Source organism: Staurois parvus, unplaced genomic scaffold (assembly GCF_062004578.1).
Source record: "Staurois parvus isolate SC_StPar_1 unplaced genomic scaffold, SC_StPar_1.0 ptg000230l, whole genome shotgun sequence".
Lineage (NCBI taxonomy): Eukaryota > Metazoa > Chordata > Amphibia > Anura > Ranidae > Staurois > Staurois parvus.
In genome coordinates this window covers 3,820,216-3,826,215 of record NW_028318026.1, presented here as the reverse complement: position 1 = coordinate 3,826,215, position 6,000 = coordinate 3,820,216, and the positions used below count along the sequence as shown (strand labels likewise).

Genomic DNA, 6,000 nt, shown 5'->3' with positions numbered 1-6,000 from the left:
GTCTTTACGCTGTCTCCTTCTGTTTAAACTGAGTTCTCTTTATCACTGTACTTGTGTATACCCCTCCCCCTGTAGTCATTCCACTGTATCCTGTCTACCTGTATGCATCTTTCCATGAGGCTTACAACATTAAAATTTTTCTACTTATGATTATCTTCCACTAAAGGGAACATTCAAATGGTTTTCCCCATCTGACTTCCTCAACATGTGAGTTTATTGATTGAGTTAAACTGTCTGACCAGATACAAGTGATAGATTCAACACCAGGTCCTATAGCTGTATACATTGCTGGAGATAAAGTTTATGGTCTTGTAGTTGAGTCAGAACACATTGTATGACATTATATCTCATTGTACCACATTATATCCCATTGTATCATATTATATTTAATTGTATCCCATTATATCTCATTTTATCCCATTGTTTCCACATTATATCTCATTTTATCACTCTGTATCCCATTATATCTGACTGTATCCAATTATATCTCATTGTATCACACTGTATCCAATTGTATCGTAATACAGTTGCAAGAAAAAGTATATGAACCCCTTGGGATTACGTGGAGTTTTGCATGAATTGGGCATAAAATGTGCTCTGAACGTCATCTAAGTCACAACAATAGAAGAACACAGTCTGCTGAACATAATACTACACAAACATTAGATGTTGCCATGGTTTAATTGCACATAACATGTAAACATTCACAGTGCAGGGAGGAAAAAGTATGTGAACCTTTGAACTTAATAACTGGTTGACCCTCCTTTGGCAGCAATAACCTCAACCAAACATTTCCTGTAGTTGCAGATCAGACCTGCACAACGATCTGGAGTAATTTTGGACCACTCCTCTTCACAAAACTGTTTCAGTGTAGCAATATTCTTGGGATGTCTGGTGTGAATCGCTCTCTTAAGGTCATGCCACTGCATTTCAATTGGGTTGAGGTCAGGACTCTGACTGGGCCACTCCAGAAGGCGTATTCTGTGCTGTTGCAGCCATTGTTTTGTTGAATTACTTGTATGCTTTGGGTCATTGTCCTGTTGCATCACCCATCCTCTGCGGAGCTTCAGTCGGCGGACAGATGGTCTTATGTTTTCCTGCAAAATGTCTTGATAAACTCTGGAATTCATTTTCCCATCAATGACAACAATCCAACCAGGCCCTGAGGCAGCAAAGCAGCCCCAAACCATGATGCTCCCACCACCATGTTTTACAGTGGGGATGAGGTTTTGATGTTGGTGTGCTGTGCCTTTTTTGCTCCACACATAGTGTTGTGTGTTCTTCCCAAACAACTCAATCTTGGTTTCATTTGTCTACAGTATATTTTGCCAGTAGTGCTGTGGAACATCCAGGTGCTCTTTTGCAAACTTCAAACGTGCTGCAATATTCTTTTTGGACAGCAATGGCTTCCTCCGTGGTGTCCTCCCATGTACTCCATTCTTGTTTAATGTTTTCCTTATTGTAGATGTGTCAACAAAAATGTTAGCATGTGCCAGAGATTTCTGTAGGTCTTTAGCTGACACTCTGGGATTCTTCTTTACCTCATGCAGCATTCTGCGCTGTGCTCTTGCAGTCATTTTTACAGGACGACCACACCTAGGGAGAGTAGCAACAGTGCTAAACTTTCTCCATTTGTAGACAGTCTGTCTTACCGTGGACACATGAACATCAAGGCTTTTGGAGATACTTTTGTAACCCTTTCCAGCTTCATGCAAATCAACAATTCTTGATCGTAGGTCTTCTGAGAGCTCTTTTCTGCGAGGCATGGTTCACATCAGACAGTGCTTCTTGAAACCAGTAAACCCAAAACAGGTGTGTATTTTTTAAGGGCAGGACAGCTGTCAGCAACACATCCAATATCATCACACTGATTGGAGTCAAGGTTGGCTCACTCCTGGCTCCAATTAGCTCTGGGAGAAGTCATTAAGCTAGGGCCTCACATACTTTTTCCTCCCTGCACTGTGAATGTTTACATGTTATGTGCAATTAAACCATGGCAACATCTAATGTTTGTGTAGTATTATGTTCAGCAGACTGTGTTCTTCTATTGTTGTGACTTAGATGACGTTCAGAGCACATTTTATGCGCAATTCATGCAAAACTCCACGTAATCCCAAGGGGTTCACATACTTTTTTTTGCAACTAAATATCTTACTGTATCCCATTTTATCCCGTTATACCTCATTGTATCATATTATATTTCACTGTATCCCATTAAATCTCATTGTATCATATTATATCTCATTATATCACTTTGTATCTCATTATATCCCACTGTATCACAATGTATCTTACTGTATCACAATGTATCCCATTGTATACAGTGGTATTAGATCTTATTTTATCTCATTATATTTCACTGTATCCCATTCTATCTCATTGTATCATATTATATCTTATTGAATCCCATTGTGTCTCATTCTATCGCATTGTATCCCATATTCTATCGCATTGTATCCCATATTCTATCGCATTGTATCCCATATTCTATCGCATTGTATCCCATATTCTATCGCATTGTATCCCATATTCTATCTCGTAGCTCATTTCTAGCAGAGAACTTCTCAGCAGACTACAGCCAAGACATTCCCCCGAGGCCACGCCCAGCGCTGCTGTCACTGAGTCCCCGCCCCCCGGCTCCAGCATCCAGTCAGGTTGATTGTCTCCCCCGTCCGCGGCCCCCATGTCCCCGCCCATCCACATGACAGACATCCAGCTCCTCAGTGCGGGCCGGTGCTGCGAGCCTCCTCCGCCCTCCTCCCACACATCGGGGCTTTATATCCCGCGCCGGCGTTGAGTGTGCGGTGGAGGAGAGGTCTGGTGTCCGGCATGAGCTGTGTGGTGGGATCGGTGTGAAGGAAGGAGCGGCACTCCGGGTGAGTAGAGAGGACGATGAATGGGCAGGGGGCGGGGGTACCGGAGGGATCCTCATCCATCGCTGCAGGTGCCTGCTCCGGGGTGATGGCTGCCTCCAGGCGGCACATTGCTCATCCTCCCGGCCATCCCCAGTGATGATCGGGCCGGATCTCCTCCGCTGTGTGCAATGCGGCACCGGAGACCCGGCCGTGGATTTGGTTGTGGAAGCTGCGCCGGTCCTTCTAGGTCCTGTGTGTGTGAGAGCAGATGGGGGGGCGGATCTCCTCCGAGGATGAGGATGTCTATTGCATCAGCAAGGGTGCACACTACGTCTGATGGCATAGACACATGGGGGGGCAGGCAGGGTGTGATGTCAGACACATGGGGGGGCAGGCAGGGTGTGATGTCAGACACATGGGGGGGCAGGCAGGGTGTGATGTCAGACACATGGGGGGGCAGGCAGGGTGTGATGTCAGACACATGGGGGGGCAGGCAGGGTGTGATGTCAGACACATGGGGGGGGGGGGGGGCAGGCAGGGTGTGATGCCAGACACATGAGGGGACAGGGTGTGATGCCAGACACATGAGGGGACAGGGTGTGATGCCAGACACATGGGGGGGCAGGCAGTGTGTGATGTCATACACATGGGGGGGGGGGGGTGACAGGCAGTGTGTGATGTCATACACATGGGGGGGGGGGTGACAGGCAGTGTGTGATGTCATACACATGGGGGGGGGTGACAGGCAGTGTGTGATGTCATACACATGGGGGGGGTGACAGGCAGTGTGTGATGTCATACACATGGGGGGGGTGACAGGCAGTGTGTGATGTCATACACATGGGGGGGGTGACAGGCAGTGTGTGATGTCATACACATGGGGGGGTGACAGGCAGTGTGTGATGTCATACACATGGGGGGGTGACAGGCAGTGTGTGATATCATACACACGGGGGAGGGGGTGACAGGCAGTGTGTGATGTCATACACACGGGGGAGGGGGTGACAGGCAGTGTGTGATGTCATACACACGGGGGAGGGGGTGACAGGCAGTGTGTGATGTCATGGACACACGGGGGGGGGGGGCGGTCAGGGTGTGATATCATGGACACATGGGGGGGGGGGGCTGTCAGGGTTTGGTGTCATGGACACATGGGGAAGGGGGGCAGGGTGTGATGTCATGGACACATGGGGAAGGGGGGCAGGGTGTGATGTCATGGACACATGGGGGGGCGGGCAGGCAGTGTGTGATGTCATACACGTGGGGGCAGGCAGTGTGTGATGTCATACACGTGGGGGCAGGCAGTGTGTGATGTCATACACGTGAGGGGGCAGGCAGTGTGTGATGTCATACACGTGAGGGGGCAGGCAGTGTGTGATGTCATACACGTGGGGGGGCAGGCAGTGTGTGATGTCAGACACATGGGGGGGCAGGCAGTGTGTGATGTCAGACACACGGGGGGGGTGACAGGCAGTGTGTGATGTCAGACACACGGGGGGGGGGGGGGGGTTGACAGGCAGTGTGTGATGTCAGACACACGGGGGGGGGGGGGGGTTGACAGGCAGTGTGTGATGTCAGACACACGGGGGGGGTGACAGGCAGTGTGTGATGTCAGACACACGGGGGGGGGGGGGTGGTCAGGGTATGATGTCATGGACACATGGTGGGGGGGGCGGTCAGGGTGTGATATCATGGACACATGGGGGGGGGCTGTCAGGGTTTGGTGTCATGGACACATGGGGGGGGGCTGTCAGGGTTTGGTGTCATGGACACATGGGGAAGGGGGGCAGGGTGTGATGTCATGGACACATGGGGAAGGGGGGCAGGGTGTGATGTCATGGACACATGGGGAAGGGGGGCAGGGTGTGATGTCATGGACACATGGGGAAGGGGGGCAGGGTGTGATGTCATGGACACATGGGGAGGCAGGGTGTGATGTCATGGACACATGGGGAGGCAGGGTGTGATGTCATGGACACATGGGGGGGCAGGGTGTGATGTCATGGACACATGGGGGGCAGGGTGTGATGTCATGGACACATGGGGGGGGAGGCAGGGTGTGATGTAATGGACACATGGGGGGGGGCAGGCAGGGTGTGATGTCAGACACACGGGGGGGCAGGCAGGGTGTGATGTCAGACACACGGGGGGGCAGGCAGGGTGTGATGTCAGACACACGGGGGGGCAGGCAGGGTGTGATGTCAGACACACGGGGGGGCAGGCAGGGTGTGATGTCAGACACACGGGGGTGGGGGTGTGACAGGCAGTGTGTGATGTCAGACACATGGGGGGGGGGGGGGCTGTCAGGGTGTGATATCATAAGACACATGGGGGGGGCCCGTCAGGGTTTGATGTCATGGACACGTGGGGAAGGGGGGCAGGGTGTGATGTCATGGACACGTGGGGAAGGGGGGCAGGGTGTGATGTCATGGACACGTGGGGAAGGGGGGCAGGGTGTGATGTCATGGACACGTGGGGAAGGGGGGCAGGGTGTGATGTCATGGACACGTGGGGAAGGGGGGCAGGGTGTGATGTCATGGACATGTGGGGAAGGGGGGCAGGGTGTGATGTCATGGACACGTGGGGAAGGGGGGCAGGGTGTGATGTCATGGACACGTGGGGAAGGGGGGCAGGGTGTGATGTCATGGACACGTGGGGAAGGGGGGCAGGGTGTGATGTCATGGACACGTGGGGAAGGGGGGCAGGGTGTGATGTCATGGACACGTGGGGAAGGGGGGCAGGGTGTGATGTCATGGACACGTGGGGAAGGGGGGCAGGGTGTGATGTCATGGACACGTGGGGAAGGGGGGCAGGGTGTGATGTCATGGACACGTGGGGGGGGGGGCGGCAGGGTGTGATGTCAGACACACGGGGGTGGGGGGGTGACAGGCAGTGTGTGGTGTCAGACACATGGGGGGGGGCTGTCAGGGTGTGATATCATAAGACACATGGGGGGGGCCCGTCAGGGTTTGATGTCATGGACACGTGGGGAAGGGGGGCAGGGTGTGATGTCATGGACACATGGGGGACAGAGTGAGATGATGGTGGGGGGACACCCCCTGACATCACACCCCTCTTGTATCCATCACGTTGTATTGCCATGTGTAGAGATGAAGGATGGACATGTCTGCTCTGCACCTCCCTC

The 6,000-nt window shown here is 52.5% G+C and overlaps 1 protein-coding gene across 1 annotated transcript in view; it reads left to right on the top strand.

The window, feature by feature from the left end:
• The first annotated feature begins 2,715 nt into the window (after positions 1–2,715).
• The window catches only part of OSGIN2 (oxidative stress induced growth inhibitor family member 2), a 42,506-nt gene continuing 39,221 nt past the window's right edge, over positions 2,716–6,000 (top strand). Inside the window, exon 1 of the mRNA XM_089679694.1 lies at positions 2,716–2,876. The gene's annotated coding sequence lies outside the window, so the exon portion shown is untranslated. The remainder of the gene's footprint in view (positions 2,877–6,000) is intronic.